The sequence below is a fragment of the Leptidea sinapis genome, chromosome 9 (genome assembly GCF_905404315.1).
Source record: "Leptidea sinapis chromosome 9, ilLepSina1.1, whole genome shotgun sequence".
NCBI classification, from domain to species: Eukaryota; Metazoa; Arthropoda; class Insecta; order Lepidoptera; family Pieridae; genus Leptidea; species Leptidea sinapis.
In genome coordinates, this window is record NC_066273.1 from 6,538,801 (window position 1) to 6,563,575 (window position 24,775).

At 34.3% G+C, this 24,775-nt stretch overlaps 1 protein-coding gene and 2 long non-coding RNA genes across 6 annotated transcripts in view; 2 read left to right on the plus strand and 1 right to left on the minus strand.

Annotated features, from left to right (window-relative positions):
• Positions 1 to 1,462: 1,462 nt before the first annotated feature.
• On the minus strand, positions 1,463 to 5,764 carry LOC126966044 (uncharacterized). Its single transcript, XR_007729648.1, has 3 exons — positions 5,625 to 5,764; positions 5,344 to 5,558; positions 1,463 to 5,214 (listed from the first exon to the last, which is right to left on the minus strand). It is a non-coding gene; the product is annotated as an uncharacterized LOC126966044 (long non-coding RNA).
• Positions 5,765 to 6,812: 1,048 nt separating this feature from the next.
• LOC126966049 (uncharacterized) lies at positions 6,813 to 12,377 on the plus strand. The gene is made up of 2 exons (XR_007729653.1): positions 6,813 to 7,395; positions 8,317 to 12,377. It is a non-coding gene; the product is annotated as an uncharacterized LOC126966049 (long non-coding RNA).
• Positions 12,378 to 13,184: 807 nt separating this feature from the next.
• The window catches only part of LOC126965935 (dual 3',5'-cyclic-AMP and -GMP phosphodiesterase 11-like), a 282,867-nt gene continuing 271,276 nt past the window's right edge, over positions 13,185 to 24,775 (plus strand). For all 4 annotated transcript variants that reach the window (XM_050809740.1, XM_050809742.1, XM_050809741.1 and 1 more), the window contains exon 1: positions 13,185 to 13,493. The gene's annotated coding sequence lies outside the window, so the exon portion shown is untranslated. The remainder of the gene's footprint in view (positions 13,494 to 24,775) is intronic.

Below are 24,775 nucleotides of genomic sequence, written 5' to 3' on the forward strand. Positions count from 1 at the left end.
AGTCCTGACAGGTGACTGAACGAAGGCAATGCTTAGTGTTGTTAGACACATAATCTACTTTCTCCCAATTAAAAAATGTTTCGATTAGGGTTTCCAATCCCACACCATTTTCCAATCCCGGGAGATGCGGGATCCGCGGGATTTGCGAGACTGAAAAAAAGCGTGCATGCGATGCAAAATAGGATAGTCTGCGTGAATTATTATTAAGTTATTAACTGTTTCGTATTTTCGTGATGTTTATTGATACATCCTTTTAGAATAGAATAAAAATTTAAGGGAGTGTTTTTTATTCTTAACTTTACAAGCCCTTAAAAGGAATACCGCCCACAAGTGTGGAAGCAGAAAGGGCATTTTCTGGCCAGGCAATAGAGTAAAATACGCAGTAGTTTGGCAGACGACAGTTTGGAATTGTTGTATTTCCTTCGCAAATATTTTCAGTTAATATTTTAATATTATAGCTTTTAAGCTGAAAAACTAAATAATTAAGTAATAATTTATCAGTTTAAAATGTGTTTTTTTTTTTGGTTGATTTTGTAATTTTGCGTTGCGTATTTTTTGAAAACGATTTGTTTTGTTTTGCTGTTTTTCAAGAATTTGTTATTGTTTTTTTTTTGTGAAAAAAACCAGTATACTTTGATTGATCTCATTTTAATAGTAATATGTACGTAAATTACTGTGGAGTTGATAAATTCATTGTTTTAAAATGTGCATATTTTCAATATGCGGGATCCCGCAAATACCGAGATCCCGCGGGATTGAAAATTCGTAGTCCCGCAAATGCCGAGATTGAATACAGGCCGCGGGATTGGAAGCCCTAGTTTCGATAAACCTATTTTTTTTTCGATTTTGACATATTTGCTTAGAAACTGCTTTTTGGGCAATGTATTGTTAGTTGGCAAAGATGGCGTATTTGACGGTATAGTTTATTTATTTATTTATTGCTCCAACAGGATGAGCACCAATACAATTCCTTAATAACTTAGATAAAACTATTTAAGTGACTCCCCAATTATGGGTGCAAATCGAGAGCAATTAACAAACGCACACAAACAAAGCATTACTTAAGTTTTAGCAAATTAATAACAATATAAAAAATATATTAGTATTTCAATATTTTAAATATATTAAATTCGACCCACGGAAAAAGAGCTCATCAAATAAATCATTGTTAATACATTAGTGACTAAATTGCAAAATAAGACATATTTAAGAAGAATAATTTACTAATTATTTGTACTATATCATTTAAAAAAATAATTATTAATCAACAGACAACAACAGACAGAATTATTAATAATTATTTTTTACAGACAGTCTGTTGATGTTGAAAATTCAGCCCCCAATCCTATTTTTTCCCATTCCGTAGACCCACAAGTGTCCCTAAGTCCTCAGTTCTTAATCCCATATCCTCAGGACCTGTGATCTATGAAGAATGGCTTGAATGTGAAATGAAAAGAAATAAAATGCTTTATTTTTATATAATGTTTTAATTTTAACAAAATATAGAATACTTGGTAAACAAACTAATATTGATAAGAATTTAACACCACACACAATAAAAAACCATTTTCAATTAAAAATAGAAAAATTAAATTGTGAAAAATGGTATATTATTCAGCACCGTAAAACGGGGTGATTAGGGATCCAGGGGCGAATAGGGATAAAATCAAATTTGAACCTGACACGAGAAATTAATTTGCTTACCATAGATTACTACATACTTTTTGGAAGAAAATCGTAGTAGAATATGTACTCTCTAGGCTGGCAGCATTTGTTTAAGATGAAGTCAAGCAATTCGGCGTAAAATTCACTACTGAAGTTGTTGCTCTGTTACCGGTGTTTTTTTGTGGTTCTAAACTTTCGAGATAAATATATTTTTTTAGAACTATTTGAGCTAGTTCAGTTTTATTACGGTATATTAGTTATTTCTAGAGGTGGCCTAAACTGTTATAATTTTTCAATGAATTATACTGTTGTGTTATATTTTCCTAACTGTTGTTGTAAACTGTTATAATATATATTAGATGTTATAAATTTTAGATAGGTAGATGGTATTTTTTGTTGTGCTTTTTAGAAAGCTTTTTCTTACCTGTGTAGGTACCTACACAAAACAATCTTATCGACTAATGAGTTAAAGAAAGTATTAACTAAACGTATATTTACACTATTCACAAAACTTTTATTTTTACACTAACACAGTCTTGTCTATACATACCTACATTACATAAAAAAAATAACTCAAGACGTATTATATATTTCACATATCCATTTAATTTGCTATTCATACTATACTTTTTAAAAACATTTTACTTCAAAATGATAATAATAATTTTCAAAACACAACTAGCAGTTTGTCAATTTAAAAAATTGCAAATAATGATTCTCATTGGAAATATAATTAATGACAGTGTTGTTTTAACCAAAATGTTATTTATCTTCGTCTCATCGCAAGTCAAAATAGCTCTAATGTTTATAGCAAGAGTGTTTACAATACTTTTCAATCTAAAACAACAGTGTTATAATTTTATATTTGTTCGTCGCAAGTAAAAATTGCTTTTATTGTGATATGCGAAGTGTTCACATTACTTTGATTACATAAAGGGTGAGTACAATTTAAGCGCTTATTTGTAAATTTAACGGTTAAAAGTGGGTGGAGATACTTTTTATAGAAATTTGAGGTGAATAGGAACGCCGAATGGGGTGTATGGTTAGTAAGTCATAAAGGGACGCCATTTTTGGTTAATAGTGACGAGCTTAGTGACTCAATGGGAATGTAGAAGGGTCAATAGGGACAGGGTTGTCACCACAATGTTCTTGTTTTTTATCATATAAATAGTTACAAAATTAAATATCGGCTTTAAACATGCAAAGATTATTAATACATGATAACTAAAAGGTAAAAAATAAATTATGACGAGTAGTAATTATGAGGGGGTACAACACCTTTACAATTCAAAGAAATCGTTACTTAAGATGTGGATATATAGGAAGAGCATGTGTTATGATAATTCTAATAAGCACAAGCTCAGCTTGGATAGTTACATGGTTCCATTAAGAAGTTCCTATGCCCACCTTCCGACTTAACCACCAGATAAGTTTGATGGTACTATTGTGATTCCATGTGAATTTGGTTAGTTATAATATATTTTTAATGCAATAGGTAGACAAACGAGTTTATATTTGTTGAACAATAATAAGAAATAAGTGCAATTCTATCATTAAATCTCTTTCTTTTTTCAGATAACATCTATTTTTGGACAACGCCGCGTGATTACCAAACTAGTCGAAACACAAATTATAAAAAATATGACGATTCTGTAATAGAAATGGCACTACACGAGTACAATAGCTCTAACCTTTCCTTTAAAGATGTTTCACGGAAATACGATATACCGAAATCAGTCCTGCATTGACACAACACCCGTGTCATGAAAAGACAAGGAGGCCAAACTGCCCTAAGCCGGGCTGAAGAAGCGTACTTAGTAGAGTACGTAAATGTATGTTCAGAATGAGGATATCCTCTAGAACCCATTGATTTTAGATTGCTGATAAAAGGAAACCTGGATAAAATGGGAGTTGATATCAAAAGGTTCAAAAATAATTTGCCAGGTCCTGATTTTATGTCATGTTTTCTTAAAAGGCATAAAAATAAAATTAGCAAAAGACTCATTAAAATAAAATTTGTCATAATACAAAGAGAGCAAGAGCAGCCGTTTCACCAGGAACCATCGATGAATATTTTAGAAAACTTGAAACGTCTCTTCGAGGCACACCACCAGCTAACATTGTTAATTACGATGAGACCAAACTCAGCGATGACCCAGGACGTCAGAGTGCTGGTTAAGAGAACAGTCAAATACCCTGAAAGGGTAATGAACCATACAAAGGGTTCCACATCTCTTATGACTTCTGCAGCCGACGGCACTCTTCTACTCCCATATGTTGTATATAAATTACAAAATATGTACAATATGTGGCGGCAAAATGGACCTAAATATTGTAGGTACAACTGCACACCTTCCGGCTGGTTCGATGGTAATATTTTCCAGGACTGGGTTTCAACTATTGCAATGCCGTATTTCAGTGATAAAATTGGATCTAAAATTTTTATAGGTGATAACCTGGCCTCTTATTTATACTTAATATAATAATTAATATGTTAATTATAATACTTTAAGTATAGTATGTTGATTATAAAAAGATTTTAATACTTCTATAATGTTGATTATTACAGTGATTTTATATTTTTGAATTCATTTGTATTATTTAACCTTAATTTTTTTAATTTTACCCGACTGCAAAATAATGGTAATATTTGACCTTGCTCTGTGACAACCCGACTGTTTTTTTCTATTGTCCCATAGCTGATCCCTATTAACCCCTCTAAGAGTTTAAATAGGGATGGGCAACATTTTAAGCTATCATGAGTAATTCGTAAATTTTATAAGTTCTTTCTACATTTTATCTTATAGAGATAGTTTTAACACAAGTTTTTAAATATAAATAATATAGGTTTTATAGAAAGAAATCAGAGAAAATGTCATCTAAAATCTTGTTTCGTCCCCATTGACCCCGTTTTACAGTACATGTCAGCTTCATTTACTATCTTTCGGCCTTTGACATAACAAACTAATGTAAATTATATGTTTATAATTTTATTGTTACAATATTATGTTATAAATAAAATGCTATAGTAACATTTTTGGGATTTATGTCATATAATTAACAAATAATGATTCTTACATTATAAACATTATTTGTTAGCTCTAAGAACAACATTGCCCAACAAAAGACTTACTGACTCGACTTATTTGGTAGTAGGCATAAAAAGTTTGTTTCTTCCTGCTGTTACATTATGATTATTAGTTTCTAGCTAGTTCCCTTACATGCACAATATACACAACATTATCAAGAACATATTGAGATGTTCTTGATAATGTTAAGATGATACAGTTAATAATACAGTTAATAATAATATTACTCTATTATTACATAAATAAAATATATTCAAATTATTGCATATTGTTCACTATTTTCCCAGCTTTTACTGTGTCATAGAAAATTACCCTGTGTAACAACAGGCCTCACGAACTCTGATGCTCACACAGTATTTTTGACCATGGTATTGAAGTTGAGTGTAATATTCTTCTGATGAACTTGGAGCAGCAATTAAAACAGGTGTCATCCAAGTGCATTGTACATATCCAGAATCACCTAAAATATCAAAATATATAAAATAGCGTTTATAAGCTGAACCAGTTTTCAATAAAAATATACACCTTATAAACATTGAGTCCATTATATATAAATCTTTAACAGTTAATTTGTTATATTTAAACATACCTAATAACTAACAGCATGCACGATTTCTTTCCCAAAGCCATAAATGTCGTACTAGTAAATCATTAAAGCCAAGAACTCATTGTCATTCGATTTGCAAAAGCGCTTTTCTTCGGCAAATGCCGTAATTATATACAGGTACGAATATAATTCTCCCGGAATAAACACAATCAAAAACTACAAAAGTCTCAACTTAAATCGGTGTTAATCACTATAATCTGTAAAAAATTTAGCAGTTCACAAAATAATAAATTATTATCACTTTGGTCAATTTTAAAGGTTACCTAGACAACATTCGGTGTTTGTAATTGATACACTACCGGTACCGCACACATGAATAATTTAACATTGCAATAGCACACTACATTACAATTACACGTCAAAGAAGGATAGTAAATGCAATTATCGCAAAAAAATCATAGAATTACATACCACAGTTAAGAAATCATGAATTATAACATTTTATTTGATTTCATTATTTATCTAACAAAATAATAATGTTGCCATGACAACGCCGATCGCCGCCAAGCCGAACATAGATTAACGTACAGAAATGACAAAATATTGATGCTGTCTGTTGCGGGATGATCGAGGTAAAATATTTAGGAAATAATGTAAAAAAGTCATTGTTGCAGTGAATTAATAAACAAGTGCGTATATAGGTAGCTGAACTATCAAACTACTAAAACAAGTTTTAGGGTAGGTAGCAGATGTAGACAGTGAGAGCTACTTGTTTACGTAGGAGTTTTTTCAGTATATCCCTTGCTAACTGCAGAAGAATCAATGGTTCATTTTCTTCTTCTCCCATTACCTTATTGTAATAAACCCTCAACCAAAAGACATTAATAAATAATATAACATACAAAAAATAATAATTGTAATCTTAAAACTTTTTGGGAGCCGTTGTTAGTAAAATTGTAAAAATGAGACCCTTACTGTAGATACCTTTCGGTTTTGTTTTGGTGTCTGTATATTTTTTTATTATAATATATATTAAAAATTAATATCATCAATGTGGCTATATATTATAATCAATATTAAATTATTTTTTTATAAAATCAATGATAACAATATAAAAAAATATATTAGTATTATCTACCTAATTTCAATGCAGTTTTACTACTTTTTAGCTTTAATAATCATTGGTGATGATTTCCTTGCTTATTATCACCTGTTGCCAGACTGCCGCGGCCAGCACCATCACTTTTTAGCTTTTACTACTTGAACTCATGTATGAATCGTAATTTAGGCATAAATCACGGTGTACGGTAAAAAATCATATCTGATGAATTAACTGTATCTTTTCTATACAAATACGAAGCAATTAGCAAATTAGAGTTATCTCTTTTCCACTTGCGATAATTGCATTTACTATACTTCTTTGACGTGTAATCGTAATTTAGTGTGCTATTGCAATGTTGAATTATTCATGTGTGCGTTAGTGTATCATTTTAATACACCGAATGTTGTCTACGTAACCTATCTATACTTTTAAATATCATTGGCTGACTGTATATTTTAATTGGCATTGATAAGTGTGTGGCGATTGCATCCACATAAGTTGGAAACCCAGTATTATTTCGAGTGCGAACTGATCACATAAGAGAGAGGGAGACAGATATAGACGCCACCCACTTGACAACAAAGGACGCGAGTGGCGAAGAGAGACGCTAACTTTATACCCGCGAGTGTCATAGGCTTTAACTTGCATTATATAAATTATAACTAATAAGTCACGTAGCTAAACTTTATTCTGTTAATATTCACGAGTGCAAACGCAATAAACAAAAGTAAAGATCAAGTCGGTGGTTTAATTTACAAGCCCCGACACGACATTGGTGACCCCGACGTGATATGCAGAGTAAGAAACGTAGATGCTGATGCCGTCTACATCCGAAAAACTACAAGAAGCCTGGAGCCGCTGATATCTTTATAACCTGGGTCGCCTACAGTCTGGATTTTTATTGTTGCAATGCCCAGTCTAAGATCTAGCAAGAGCCCAAGCATACAACTGCCTATGGATCTGTTTCTTGCGTAAATAAACATACAAATCTGGTGAGCAAGCTCATTAACAATATCATTGCCGTGCAAGTTGTGTGTTAGCTACCTCAACTCATTTCATCGGGATACCTGGTTCACGAGGTGTTGGATTCCCTTGCAAATACCACAGTGATAGTTACAAAGTGCATTTATTATATGGTGATGCACAAAGTGCAAGTGAAGTATACCTAATAATCAAATGACCATAACTTTTTGAATTGTTTCCCCCTGTATTCAGGAACAACCTAGTATTTAGTTTTAACATCAGTTTACCATAGCTCCAACTTATGTCTTATAACTTAAGACTACCTTTCAATGTTTGATAATTTTAAATTAACTGAGGTGTTGGTCTATAACAAATTAAAGGTGAAGTTATTTAAATATACTATTACTTTACATCCAAGGTTCAACTTATGATTAAGATAAATTGTTGCTATCAAGAACATAATATAATTATTATGTTATGTTGTTGTTATTGTATAAGTTAAAAATAACTAACAACAAGTAATTTAATAATGTAATACTTAACCTCAATTATTCAATTTCAATATTTAAGGTTATTACTGAAAATTACTGAAAAGTAATGAAATTCTGAAAAATTGTAACCAAAAAAAGTACAAATTTGACTTCAATATATACTTAAACCTGTAATATATACTTAAAACTATTAAACCTAACTATTGTTGTGATAATTTCATAAGTTGGATTTTGAATTAATCCATTTTATCTGTTTGCGTTATATGATGTATGTTTGGCAACTAAATATATTGCATGGAAATTTACTTTATACTGTAACGTAACTTAGTGAAGATTTGGTTTATATCTGGGTAAAATTATTATTATTGACATTTTTCTGTCTGTGTTCTGTGGTTATTGGCTACTTGTATTAATAATTTATTATATATTGATATACTTTATTTTTTAACTATGTTGCAGAAAGAAAGCATTTTAAAACAGAAAGTGATGGAGGTTGAACAACAGCTTGCCCGGGTACAAACACCAAACACAACTCCTAGCATTGCCGGTGTGTCCATAAAACTACAATTTTTTTGTAGAAAAGCCTGTTATTTGGTTTGCGCCGGCAGAGGCACAGTTCCAAATTTCTGCCATAACACAGGATGGCACTAAATATGGGCACATATTGTCTGTATTAGAGGCCCTAGTTGCTGAAGAGGTGGAGGATGTAATAGGAAACCCACCAGCAGAAGGCAAGTATGATTCCTAAAAAAGGAACTTAGCAGACGCTTGTCCGACTCAAAGGTACAGCGTCCACGACAACTGCTGATTGAGGAACAACTTGGAGACCCAAAGCCTAGTACATTTCTCTGCCTCCTAAGATCCTTGACTGGCACCTCTGTTGGTGATGAATGTATCTTTCGGGAATGAGAATGTCGATCTCCCTCTCAACAAAGTTGCTGAAATTGCAGACAGCATAGTTGAGACCTCACATTCCCCTTCAGCAACAGTTCCCTCAGCTACTGCCTCTCCTGCTGACAATCCAAACCTCATGCGCCTCATCGAAGATTTGACTAGGAAGGTTAATGCCCTTGCTACACGTAACAATATACAGTCTCGGCATCCCAGGTCAAGTTCAAGGGTCAGGGTACAGTCCAGATCCAGGTCCCAAACCGGTGATCTGATGTGTTGGTATCACAAAAGGTTTCGGGAAAAGGCAAGTAAATGTGTAAGCCCTTGCGCTTGGGAATCCAAACACAAGGGAAACGCCACGAGCAATCAATAGTGCCGGAAACTGATTGCACCTTAACTGGCCGCCGTTTATTTGTTTTGGACTCGGAATCAAGACGTCGGTTTTTTATTGACACTTACTCCGATCTCTGCTGTTTCCTACGCCAGTTCCTGAAGGGGCGGTACCAAGCATCCAATTATGAGGTGCGCGCGGCAAGCGGTAGTTTAATAAAAACTTACGGCACCACCATTATTTGCCTAAATTTGGTTCTCTGCCGAGAATTCAGGTGATATTTTGTGATAGCGGATGTTAGCACACCAATCATTGGTGATGATTTCCTTGCTTATATCACCTGTTGCCAGACTGCCGTGGCCAGCGTCTCATAGATGGCAGCACTAAGCTTTGTACACCTGCCACAATTGCTCAAGTAAACCAAGCCAGCGTTAAGACTGTTTCCGCTGAGGATTCACAATTTAGCAGGATCATGCAGGAATTCCCTGACATCACTCAACCACCGGGTTTTCCAAGGACTATGAAGCATTCGACAGTTCACATTGTCATTGCCGATGGGCCACCTGTTTCTTGCCGCCTTCACAGACCACACGCTTGACCACCTGGCCCGCATATTACCGTGAACTTCTCGCTGTATATGAAGCTGTGCAGCATTTTAGACATGTTAGAGTTGCAGCATGTAACTATTTACACGGACTATAAGTCATATTTAATTTATGCTTTCCTGGAGGAGCGCTGCGAGAAATTACCACCGGTTAAACCAATTAAACCAGTTGTCCTTCATCTCCGAATTCACAATGGGTATCGTGCCCATTAAGGGGAAGGAGAATATTGTGGCTAACACCATGTCTCGCGTTGAGTCGCTCTCTCTTGAAGAGGATTATGCATGGATGAGGAACTACGGAAAATGCAGTGTGAGTCATCTCTTCAATTGGAAAAGGTATCAATACCCGGAACTGATGTCACCATTTACTGTGACACTTCCACGGGCAAGTCAAGACCTTATCTTCCAGAGTCTTTTCGACTACCTGCTTTCCAAAGACTACATAACCTCAGCCATCCTGGTGGGCATGGAAGCGTTCGCCTGGTAGCTGATCGCTATGTCTGGCCTTTGATCCGAAAAGGTTTCACGGCATGTCCCATCCCCTTAGAGTGATTTTCTCATGCCGACAGTACGTTTTCGACACATACACATTGACATCATTGGCCCTCTTCCGTATTCCAATGGGTTCTCGTACTGAATTACGGCAGTGGACACGTACACCCGCTGGCCGAAAGCCTGGCCGATGACGTCCTTTACATTAGAGGAGAGGTTTGGCGTTCCCAATATGTTGACAATCATCAATTAAAGGCTGCTTTGATGTGTCACGATGAAACATGGTCCAAGGCACTCCCGCTGGTACTTCTTGGTATGATGTCAGCTCTTAAAAAGGACCTAAAAACTTGTGCTGCCGAAATATGTAACTTGTTGTGTCGCCGGAAGAAATACTAGTGACATGCTAGATTTTGTGACGCAATTGCGGATCAAAATGGAGTCCATTAGACCTAAACCAGCAGCTCGCCACAATAAGCTTTCCTCGTTTGTTTTCAAGAACCTAGCATCCACAACTCATGTCTTATTGAGAGATTAAACTGTGAGACATCCTCTACAACATCCTTACACAGGTCCTTATAAGATCTTAAATAGAAAGGATAAAACAATAACGTTGGATGTACGTGGCAAGCAGCTTACCGTTAGCATAGACCGCGTCAAACCTGCCTGTTTGGATTCACCACCTACAGATAAAACAACCACAGGTCAAGAAGATCCTCTCTTTATGCCTCCAATATCCCCTCCCACTCTTTCAGAACCCTCGACAGCTGTTTCTCCTGCTCCTGTCATCACGAGGACCGGGCGGAAAGTAAAATTTAGAGATATTCTAGTAGACCAGTGCCGAAGCCTTTGAAAATTATAAAAAGTGAAACACAACTAATCCTAGTTAATACTAGGATGAAACGCATTGGAAAAGGACGAGAATATAACAAAAATTAAGGGAAAAATAAATTACGTGCGATCTGAGGTCGGGAAGTGGAAAAGGGGGGGTGTTTTAGGGTAAAAAATGGTTTATCTCGATTTCCGACAAAACATCAAGTCCTCAAACCTCACAGTTTATGTGAAAAATTCAAAAAAACAAGTTTTTGGTTTTTTTTATTTTTATCTTTTACAAAAAAAAATTTTCACTAAATATTGTAAAAAGTGACCTTTTTATGTCCCAAATACACTGTAATTTATTTGAATTGAAATATTTAATTCTTCACCTTATTTTGACTCAAATATCGGAAAAGAACCCTTATTTTCAATCAAAAATTTACCCATCCAAATATCAGCTTTTTTCAAAAAGTTTATGTGCTTTCTATTCGTTGAAATCTTTACTTTCCAATGGTGTAAAAAAAATATAAATTACAATAGTAAATGTTCGGAAAATTTATGGCCATCAAAAGGCATTTCATAAAGAATTCACACCTGTTATTAAGTAGCAGCAGAAATATGGATTTTTGAATTTTTCACATAAACTTTGAGCTTATGTAAAACAAGTGTAAATACAAAAGTTGTAGATCTCTTTGTCTCTCTTGTAATCCTACAACTTTACCGATCAACTTTTTGCCATAGGACTTGTAGTTTTGCCGGAAATTGAGATAAACCGTTTTTTACCCTAAAACACCCCCCCCCCCCCCCTTTTCCACTTCCCGACCTCAGATCGCCCGTAATTTATTTTCCCTTAACTTTTGCTATATTCTCTTCCTTTACCAATGGGTTTCATCCTACTATTATTTTTTTTTGGTTTCAAAAATTATCGACCCTGGTCTATAGTTTTATAATTATAATCTGTGTTCGTATACATTATTTTTTTCATCTCTTATATTCATTACATTTTTTGTTGTTCTTTTCGTGTATCTTTTTAAATAGGCAGATATACATTTAATTTTTTTGTGTGATATGTTTTTAATATTGTTTAATGTTATTAATGTGAATTTTCTTAATATTGTGTAATGTTATTAATGTAATTTTTTTTAAATATTGTGTAATTAATTAATTTTTGCTTTCCTTGTGCAAGCTTATTCTCTCCGTTGGGGGTGGTGTGGCGACTGCATCCACATAAGTTGGCAACCCAGTATTGTTTGGAGTGCCAACTGATCACATAAGAGAGTCATAGGCTTTAACTTGCATTATATAAATAATAACTAATAAGTCACGTAAATAAACTTACTTTTGTTAATATTCACGAGTGCAAACGCAATAAACAAAAGTGAAGATCGAGTCGGTGGTTTAATTTACAAGTTTCCCGACACGACAAGTGATTTTATAAAATTATTTTTGTTATGTTATGGTACTTTATTATGTTTAATTCATTAACATTCCCAATCATCTGTTGCGTATGTGACATTATGTCATAAAAAGGCATTTATTTTCTCAAAATTGCTTCCTTTAGAATTCCTTTTGATATCATTTCTAATATACTAGATACTACTACATACGATTTAATTCCGTGAGGGACATATTATAATAATGATATGACATCACCCTGAGACAACTACAGTCAAAACTATTGCTATCTGAAAGGTGCACGTGGCGTCTACTTCTATAGAGTCAATATTCTAAGGTATGTTCTTTTAAATTAGTGATGTGGCTGTATAAATGACAGATTTTAGGGAGTAGAAAACATTATTTCAATGTCTTTGTTGATAATAAAAAATAATCAACATTAATTAAGCAATCACTATCAACACCCAAAGTAAAATAAGTTTGAGGACTTAACACTTTGGAAGAGAGTGTGGCACGTTTATTTAGCAAAATTTTAAGACCATATTATTTTCTTACATGGCATCCCTGATATATTTTGACACGCATAAAAATATACATAATCAGTGTTATTCTGTAATCGGCCAACCTGTCATATGTCAACCTCACCGTTGTCAATTGTCATATTTGTAGCTCTAAGTTATCAACACGGTAGGTAAGTAAGATACAGACAACTTTGAACTTAATGTCATGCCTCACCAGTTTAATATTCTCTGCATCTGAATTCTGATTCAGAGTTTAGAATTCAGTATCAAATACAAACAGGATTTGAGTGTTTGTGTAGCTGAGGTTTGTCGTGCATTTTAATGTTTTTGTGGAGCATAAACATATTAAGTATTGTCATTATCTATCTTTTATGAATTAATGTAAACTTTAATCGGAATATAACTATTTTATAAAACAGTTTCCCATTACATTACTGTTAAATTGTGTTATTTCAAAAACGCGAACTTGTTCACGTTGGCAAGGTGTGTTTACAAAAGTTTGCATTTTTTGCGCAGTGTTTTGTTTTGTGCATTTTATGTAGTGGTGGTGAACTTGTTCGAAATTATTGTTTTTTTTTCTGGATTTGAGGTATGTACATAATGCGATTTGTTTTCGTATATATTTACAAGGAATCCTCTTAATTTATTTTTATAATGTCGTGCTTTTACTTTTTAAAGGTTAACAACTTTTGTAAAATTCATTTAGTTTAATAGATATGTAATATGTTAACTGTGGTTAACTATTTCTGTGAAATTTGAAGGTCTTTTATTTTGTGTTCGAATGTTTTGTACTTTACTAAATGTAACATGTAGACTATTTTATGAATAGTTATGCTGTAATAATACAATATTATTCTTATTATTCACGATAATAACCTTAAAAATACTAGTTATTTTTATAATATTTGAAATGACGTGATCTGCTGTCCTGTTAGTAATTAGAATAAGATTTTTAATATACCTAGGTATAACCATTTTTGATAAGCTATATTATCTTATGTAAGTAGGTATTACAAATGCTCAAGGCTAACAAGGCTTCATTAATAACGCTTTTTTAACACAGGTTTTTTACTGTTTTACTATAAAACAAGACACAATGCAATATTTCAATGTAATTCTTTTACCGCTATATGTTCTACTGGCGTGAAAAGGATTGATTGACATGCTACGTCCCACGGACGAGTAAAAAAAGAAGGACTCCTTGTCACCTTACATAACAGTGAAGCACCAAAACAAGCCGGTAAACGTGTAAATACATAGTCCCACGCACACACTTACACTAACACAAGCCGATCGGCCGCTATTCTGGGATTTGCCATCGTCTGTGACGGATCAGTTTGCGTCGCAATAAAAATTATTTAAAAATGCCGTAGTGCGTTGTGTAAAAGTGTAAACACAATGCTATAAAAGTATTTGTGGCCATATATGATTATTTAAGGGAGCAAAAATTGTGTAACTGGTATCCCCTGTAACCGCACAAACACTAGCATAAAGGTGCTGCACTTGTTAATATCACGGCGCGGAGTCCTTCTTTTTTTACTCGTCCGTGGCCACGTCCATGCAGTTTCAATTTTTTTTGAATACTTTTAATATTATGTCCATATATAGCTACCTACTGAGGAGACTAACAAAAGCGGGCTGAAAATATGGCACCTCACTGTCACGATTTATACCTACTTTGTAAATAACTGTAACGGAATTCGCAATCCGCGCCCACCGGACCGTTCAAATCCGATCGTGAGTTATTAACTTGCCGCGTAGAGAAAAATATTCTTTAGTGCGAGTTGGACAGGTATACGAAGGGTTCCGTGCCATCGCAAAAGCTATTATAACACTAACTACCTTTTGAATACCTACTTGTGTAAAATGGCGGCCACTTTGGAATTCGCAACAATGTTTAAACAATTGTTAAGATATACGGCATGCATAATAATTATTGTATTAATTACAAGGCTTTAAGCGAAATTATTCATATTAACACATTTATTGTAATGTAATTCCAAGGCGGTGATATGGGTTATAGGTAATCAGTTAAAATAAGACGCCCGCGCCAGGAGCCCCCATTACGCTAACTTATAGCCTAAACACATGGTCGGACTTGGTACGGCTGAACCATCGGATTGTCATTAAAATACTTTTGTGCGATTCATACGACATACCATCGAATATAGTACGGTACCAGGAGGTCTACTCGCAAAATCGACAACGATTTATTCGGAACGATACGATAATACTCCGAATATATCGCACCTACCCTAACTCCAACAAATGTATTCCATATAGTTTATCGTAACAACATCGTAACTATAGACTAATATTTTGATTTTTTTACGATGTTAGAGCGAATGAATTATGCGCAAACCTTGAAAAACTAAATATTATCTGTGCTATGTCGCTGTTAATTGTCAAAAGTCAAAACATAGTTTAGGCACTAAGGACCATGCCAGACTCTGCACATACTCTGCAAATAAAAAATACAAAACTTGCGGATAACAAAATGTAAAAAAAGTACCTCAACCCTTCTCGTCGACTTCTTATTTATCAGGCGGCCATTAGCATTACTTTCTACGCATAAACGATCAACAAAATGACTTAAATAACTTGGTAGTAAAAAAATCCTGTTGAATAGTGAATCAAATATAATTATTTTAATAATATTTATTAAGTATGTATATTGTATGGTCAATATATCTATACAACTTGAAACGATAATAGCAACAACAGCCTAGAAGGTGTCGGTGAGATTATCGTAATATTGAAGTTTGATTATTTGTCCAATTCGAATATTCGTTTCTGACATTTTCAAGTTAGAGTAGGGTTTGGACCGATAATATCGAAAAATTTTTCGTCCGTTCAATCATCGTTTCGACATTGAATACGATGTAACTAAGAGTAGGATTCGACACGACTAATGCCACGATATATCGAGTATCGATTTTAGGAGCAGGCCCCGAGAACGCGTCCGATAGTTCGGCCGTACCAGATCCGATCGTGTGTTTAGGCTATTAGCCTTGTGTGTTATGATTTTTACACATCAGCGCAACCTTAAACTATTTGTTGTGCCGACCTATGCCATATGATAAGAATGTTACAAACTCGGCTGGTCTCTTTTTAAGATAATGTTGGATTGAGTACGTTAAATATTTATTTCATTAAATACCCTGTTGGCGATTATCCCATTGCAAGGTGGCAAGTATGGGCAGCGGTTCAATACATTCATATGCGTACGTAATAAGAGGCGGGAATGCCTGAGTAATAATTGAAATTTAGTTTAGTATGAAACGTACAGTGATTTGACATAAGTTTGAAATAGTAGTTATTACAATATTATGGCGACGACGTATACTCCGGCTAAGTTTGAAAGCGGACAGTTGCTTAAAACGTAGTGGATTTCGGCTATCTCCATTTTTTACAATATTATAGCCGTCATCTGTCAATCTATCAATGACTGCACGTTTCATACAATCGAGTGAATCGCTTTTTTCATAAAGAGTTTCGCTAGGCTGGTCGCTCACAACGCTCTCGTGATTCCCTTCTTGTGTGATGTTAAAAGTGAGTATGGTCACATCTACCAACAGGTGACCTGTATGTGTATGCTCTCCTCTTTCATTAAAAAATAAGCAATACTTATTAATGGATTAAAACACCAGTGGGAGGCTCCTTTGCACAGGATTCCGGCTAGAGTTTCGTGCGCCGCTTCTTTTTTCTCAGAGCGCCATTTGTTTCCGAAGCGGTAGAGTGTTGTTGAGAGACGATTAAAGAATTAATGAATTTTGAGACAATAAATGCCTTTATGCCTTTTACACTACCCAGCAAGACTTACTATTTCGACTTAAGAAAATTTATTGAAGTAGGCGTGGCGTTACTTTGCGGAAATCCATAATTATATCCATAAAATCTGGCACGAGACTAACTTTGGCGAGACAGCACGTCCTGAGGATTCCTCGTGTAGAGGTGAAACACGTGTCGAATTGTTTAAAGACAAATATTGGCGGAATTAATACTAAAGAAAACCCAAATATTTGTATTTCAACTTAAGTAAAATCTGCTTTATTTGGATATTATTGAATTCCAGGTGCCACACACTTTCAGTCCGTCTTCTCTATTAGATTTTGAATGTTTTATATAAATTTCAATCGCTACACTTACCACCCTTACCACGGATTGTTTTAACATGGTACTTATTAAAATATACAAAATATTTAATCAGATATTGTGATATCGGCGGTACCTACCTGTCAAACAGGTTCGACCGACTTGCATTGACCCGAAAGTCGAATATCGAGAACGAGTTAACTAAAAGACAAACGCGTGCCAAATTTTTATGTTTTCATTTAGACCAATGACATTCTATATATACCTATACGCATACTAGCTGACCAGACAAACTTGGTTCTGTATATAATAAATAAAATATTGTATTTTTATGAATTTGTCAATAATATTTCATAACATCACGAATTATTTCGTAAAATATGCTCCGTGTTGCTATAATGCGTCAATGGAAAATATGTCAGTACTAAACAAAAATTAGACATTAAAATAATTATGGGTCCCAAATCGAAATAATAACTGATCCTATATCTCAAGTTGGACTAAACTGCACTCCATGAAGTAATCCCCATTAAAATGCGTTCATTAGTTCAGGGAGTTCATTGAAAACAAACATCAGGACACTAGATTTATATTTATACTAGTTGATGCCCGCGACTTCGTCGGCGTAGATAAAGGGTTTTTAAAAATAATAAGCAAGTTTGGAATTGAAGATTATCTCATATTCCAGTTCCGTTTCCCGTTTTCGCTCCCGTTCCCAACATTTTATATGAATCGTATTTCGATGAAGATTGCTATGATAAATTTAACCTACTATTGGTATCGCTATAGCTCATCGACGTGAATTATAGTTTTTCACAAATCCCGCGGGAACCTTGGTATTTTTCCGGGATAAAATGTAGCCTATGTCCGTTCCCAAGCTCTAGTCTATCGCTGTACCAAATTTCATCAAAATCGGTCCAGTAGCTCTGGCGTAAAAGCGTAACAAACTTTCATTCATATATATAATATTTGTGGGGATATTATATTATTAGTAGGGATTAAGGGGATAAAAATATAACATCATTGATACACGCAAAAGCTTAGCTACGTTATTCTAGCTTTGTATTTAAAACACTTTATAAGATTTTCAAATAAGTAATCATTTATTTATTTGACTTATAGTAGCAGTAGGATATTTACCACAATATTTACCCAGATTTGAGCATCGACTCGGTCGCCTTGTGTTCATGAAGTTTGAAATAACTTCGAAACATCAATAACCCTGCAATCATGTTCCAGTATGGAGTAACTATCAATAAAACGTTTCATACATTGTTCAGTAATTTCTATTAAATTCTTTAAAATTCTAAAAATCTATTAAAAATTTAAGAAAATTGATTGAAGTAGTCGTTACTTTGCGGAAATCCATAAGTATACAAATGATTTGAGTTTCCTTTAGTGTTAATTTTTTTTTATGTAATAGGAGGACAAACGGGCGTACGGGTCACCTGGTGTTAAGTGATCACCGCCGCCCACATTCTCTTGGAACACCAGAGGAATCACAAGATAAGAGGAAGAGCGGTGATACGACAAATGGGGTTTTATTAGTGGTAAACGCACAAACTTGAGTCTTCTGGGGATTAAATTGGACAAGGTTCAATTCACCCCACTCCGCGACCTTCTCGAGAGAGGACTCGATAGAAGACACAAGTTTCTCCCGGCACTGGTCGACGTTTTCCCGAGAGAGACCTGCATGGCCCAAATACGGCATCACCAGTGCTGTCATCTGCATAGCAATGTGTAAATTCCGCCAATATTTGTCTTTAAACAATTCGACAAGTGTTTCGCCTCTACACGAGGCATCCTCAGGACGTGTTGTCTCGCCAAAATCTGGCACGAGACTCAAAGTTTTGTTTTGTTTAGTGGCGGAATTAAAACTAAAGAAAACTCAAATCATTTGTATAATTCTCATTTATGTAAAACCGACACTGTTTACTGATGAACTAGGAAATTGTAAAAGAGATAAGACTGAGATAGTACACTCGTGATTACATTATTATATTAGTGAAACAAGGTTATCGCTTCAATCATTAAAATTAAACGTTTCAATGTATTAAAATACAATAATAAACGAATATATTATATTATAATGTACGTGATATCCTTGAATGTCAACCTTGTATTCTATGCTAGAGGTAATTAAGCATATTTTTGAGTGTTTATTATCGCAATAAAAACCGCTGCTGCTCGGGGTGATGAGTGGTTTTGCTCGTTTTCGCTTTCGATAGAACTAGTCGGGCCATTATAACATTATGTAAGCCGCGACGGATGCCTAATTGGTTATATATTATTATATGCATGATTTTTAAAAATATTCTAACATCTTGACTGTATCCAAATGATTTGAGTTTTCTTTAGTATTCATTCCGCCAATATTTGTCATTAAACAATTCGGAATTGTACAAATCCCAAAAATATCCCACTAACTAAGGTATTAAAACACTTAATAGGGGCGTACCAATCGTATATTCACCAGTTACATAATAAGTAAGGTCACAGTTCTATAATAAACTTAGATAATGCGTCCTTGATGGCTTAGGGCGACATCTATGAACAATATCAAACTGTAATCGATTACAAACCCTAACAGGAATTAACACTAAAGGAAACTCAAATCATTTGGATAGTTATGGATTTCCGCAAAGTAACGCCTACTTCAATAAATTATTTTGACTGTACCTTCTCAATATATTCTTGATAATGTAATGTATGTTCATACGCACATACGTGAATTTGCTAGAAACTGTCATAACGATAATTTTAACCAGAACAGGAACCAGGAACAGACATAAACTTAAATTGCCTCGGCTATGTCGAATTAGTAAGTCTTTTGTGGGGCGATGTATATGCTTTTAGAACAAGATCCCAGAAAATCTTCAAAACGAAAAGAATTACGTTATTCAAAAGAATTGTTAATAAACGTTTGTGTGGTAAAGGTATAACATAAATGACTTCCTTAATGATACCACAGATTGGCGATGGGCTTTTAGAACAAGATCCCAGAAAATGTTCAAAACGAAAAGAATTACGTTATTCAAAAGAATTGTTAATAAACGTTTGTGTGGTAAAGGTATAACATAAATGACTTCCTTAATGATACCACAGATTGGTAATGGAGCGACCGCCCTCAGGCTATTAAATAATAAGTTTTATTGTACAATATTACTTTCTAAACATATTTTTGATGAAAAAAATAGCACGCTGAGTTAGTTGCGTCCATTCTTCTCAGGTCTGAGGCATTCGTTTTGTAAATGGGTAGTTTTTGACATTCAATAAGTGATGTCACATCCTATTTTTAATAAAAATATTTGAATTTTGAATTGAATTTAAATTTGATTTTTCACATCCAAAAACTTATCAAACACATCAAATTATTGATAAAAACATTCTTATTGAATTAAATACTAAATATTCTTTTCGGGAAATATATTTCGGCAATTTAAATTTTGCGCGGGGTTTCTGTAACGTCCGCGTCGGAGTCTACATCAAGAATCTATATTGTACTAATAAATGTATGGCTGTTTTTTTCTTTCGGTTAGATATACTGCGAAAACTACTGAACCGATCTTAATAATTCTTGTACCATTAGATGCAGCGTATTTCGAAGATATGATATGTTGGTGATTACTTATCTGGAACCTATATATTATATTGTGAGTTAGAAATACCATATAACCAAATTTGTAATAATTCTGGTGAAATATATTACATTTCGTGATTTATAAAATAATTGAATTGAATTGATAAATCGTCATCAGATAATAAAAATAATAAAGAATATTTTTATCCATTAAAAACTTACCCCCTTATTCATAATGGTCCGCTATTTCTTCTCCTAAAACCTCGACCTTTTTCGAAGTGGAGGTACAAAGCAAAATGGTGAATGGATTATAATTTTTGACATTTTATAAGTATGTATCACTAGCTTTTATCCGCGACTTCGTCCGCCTACAATAATTACTTTGGGCAGCATTTTAAATTTTTTAATATACTCACTGCAAATAATACACATATAAACTGCTGTGGTTACATGTAAGCTACAATTTTAGAACTTTCATCGCACAGGTGTAAATTCTAAAAACGCTAGAACAGATATTTATTTATTTTTTATCAAGTGCTTAAATATACGTTTCATGGCGTTATCTTTGATAATGGCAAACTTCCATACAAACTTCTACCTTTATTTCAACCCCGCCAAGCCTTTTATTCGCGATAAAAGTTATGTCCTTACCCAAGCTCTTGTCTATTACTGTACTAAATTTCATCTTCATCAAAACCGGTTCAGTGGTTTAGGGGGTGAAAGGGTAAGAAACAAACTTAAATTAACATTTATCATATTGACATATTAACAGAATCGAGGGCAGCGTGTGTTAATCAGTCCTAACTCCACACATCGTATTCAACTTTCGGTGATGGCAGACGTCGATAAAATTACAGCGCATCCCTTAGGCAGCACTAATTGAGCGCAAAAATATTTGTTATTGAAGTTTTATGCTGCTACTTATAATCTCGTTCTCGGGTACTGCTAACTTAACGTAAAAAAATACTAATGCTATCTTTTACAACGGGGGTTGAATGTATACGGGGTATATTTATCGATAATTAAGACTTTCAACACAATCCCGGTGGGTGAAAACATTTAAATGTGATAATGGATATTTGTTTGCAATTTATGCACGTTAGTTTGTATGTTTATGTATTGCACATAGTACAGTCGTTCTATCGCTGTGTCTTTCATTACCGTCAGCTTACTTATTCGTAAATTAATTAGTTCCCAGTGATTAGTTTATTATTGAATTTGTCAAATCTTTAATCGATTGTTAAAGACTTGTACTTATTAAGTTTATCATTTTTATCTACACCCATGCTTTAAAACCTCTATTAAAGATTCTGAAACAGTTAGCTTATTGCCAACATTAAAACACCCAATGCTCTAATAACCATTACATCATCCAAACGAGTGTTGTAATGTTGTACTGAATTTCATAACAACACCCCTATGTTTTTTTTTCGATCCCTTCATGCGCAAAGAGTTTCAACAGACAGCCACATTCTTATTGCTCGATGCGTGGTATCTGTATGAATTTCAAAAAAAGAACATTTTCGTTTAAGCGCGTTCCAAACCAGAACGCCGCGCGCCGTAAAAAAAAGTAGATTATTCGAATCCCCGCCATTTTTCTTCGATATATTTATTGTTTTGTTTACAAAAATGAGCGATTCATTTTAGACGCTGAATATTCGAGTGAATTTTAATTATTTCACTATATAAAATGTAAATTACTACTAAAATAAATAATTGTTTCATTAATACTTAGTTTATTTGTGTATAATCAGTAATGAATGATATTATGTTACTACTAGGACTGGTGTTTTAATGTTAGCAGTAAGCTTACTGTTCCAGAATCTTTTAGAGGATTCATATTTTGGGTGTAGATAAAGTCTTGTATGCAACTGTTAAAAATTAGGTATTAAAACACTCATGTGATACTATTATCACATTGATGAATCCACATTCGTGTTTATAATACCCCTTATTACACAACAGTTGCATAAATAACTATTACAGACCCATTAGATTTAAGCTTCTTTGTTAGATAAACTGCTATTATGCAAGTGTAAGCAATGCACAGAATCCGTTCCTTTTAATCTTATTTTTAGAAGTGTTTGTACAAGGCGATCAACAATGTTGACTGACAGCAGTTTTCTTCAACACATATTGACGCGGCTTTTAGCGTGAAACGATTGCCAAATTTCAAGTATCGCAAGATTGACAAGAAGTTCCTATTTTCTTACTTAAAAGATGATCACATAAACTGATTTTTTCTTTCACCTTCCTCACTCACTACTTAAAGTAGTGTCTGAGGTATTCTTCGCTTCACAGTGGTTTTAATTTCCCTCCATCTTGCTTAGATTAGCCGGACCCGCTCGCTCCGTACTCCCTCGCGTGTCTGTAATTTTTGGCACCTGTTAGTAAAGAAACTTCTTTATCAATGTAAACCTATGGGAAATGTTTGAACCTTTTACTCCCTAGAAACCCAAACTCAACGATATCATATGAAGCTTTCTCATCAAGACCTTTTCAACTCATAAAATAATATTATGGGGGTCTATTCTTTTTTTTATGACAAAAAAGGGATGAAATGAGCAGGATGTTCAGCTGAGCAGAAGGTAATTGATACGCCCTGCACATTATAATACTGTGCCACTCAGGATTCTTGAAAAACCCAAGAATTCAGAGTGGGACTACAGCTGCGCTCCTCACCTTGAGGCATAAGATGTTAAGTCTTATTTGCCCAGTAATTTCAATAACTACGTCGCCCTTCAGACCGACACACAGTAATGATTACACATTACTGCTTCACGGCAGAAATAGGCGCCGCTATGGTACCCATAATCAAGCCAGCATATTGTGCAAAGGAGCCTGCCACTGATAATATTTACGTCTAGATAGACTGTGACAGCTGTGAACACGTCGAAAAAAGAGCGCCGAACTGTGAGCGGGTATTTTCAGCAATGCACGCACACCTGTGCATCCTGTGCAAAAAAACAAATAGTAATATGGGTATTTAGTTTAATTTTTAGGGTTCCGTGCCTCAAAAAGAAAAAACGGAGCCCTTATAGGATTCCTTTGTTGTCCTTCCTGTCTGTCCCTTTATCTCGGGAACGCGTCAAGTTGAAATTAAAACAATATACTCAAGTCTACCGTCTCTTGGAGCTGTCAAAAATTGCTGGAGTTGGAAGATGCGGGCGTTTATGACGCAAAAATCGTTATTTCGACACTCTCAAGGGAATTAAATTTAATAGGGTATTTTCCGTTAGCCTAGAATTGTGATATTATTGTAATACCGTTTTATGCTACAATATATACTTGCTAAACATTTTAGCTAAGTAAACTGGATAAGCATAAAATTGGATTGCTTCAAGTTTTTTTTAGCCAATTTTTTTTCATATTTTGGAATCCTAGTTAAAGGCGCTAACTTTTGATGGCACTTGAAATGGCACTCTAATACATTTTTTTCCAGGAGTCTTGGCTATAGTCGATATATTTTGTAAATTTTGGATTCATAGTTCGGCTAAAAGTTTTTATTTAATGAAAATATGGGACGAGATGAGCAAGACGTTCAGCTGATGGTAATTGATGCGCCCCATACATTACAATGTAGTGCCGCTCAGGATTATTGAGAAACCCAAAACTTTGCTCGTCATCTTGAGACATAAGTTGTCAAGTCTCATTTGCATTTGTAATTTCACGAGCTACGTCGCCCATAGACCGAAACACAGTATTGCTTACACACACAGTATTGCTTACACATAGGGCGTTGTAGTGCCCATAATCTAGCCGGCATCCGGTGCAAAAGAGGCCTCATTTGGGGCAATTGCAGTAATTTTTGATTGTAATTAAAGATGTAATTGTGACACGTTTGAAATTGGCAAAAATAATCTAATTAATTAATCTAATTCTAGTTATGATTATTGTTATTTTTGGAATCGGTGTCCTTCCGCCACAACCCGCTCTCGCCTCTCGCCTCTTCACGACTCAAGAACATCTCACCTTATAACTATGTATGTATGTAGTTACAAACCTATCTTGGATGACACCGATTCCAATAATCGTAACTAGAATAGGATTAATTTATTCGATTTTATAAAAATACGCAATTATTTTTATACTTTTTAGTGCACATTATATCCATTGTTTTGGAATAGTGTTTTTGAAGGCGGTTGTTTATTTGTTAAATTTTCTTTTATATTATGATTTTTAGTAAATTTGAAGTA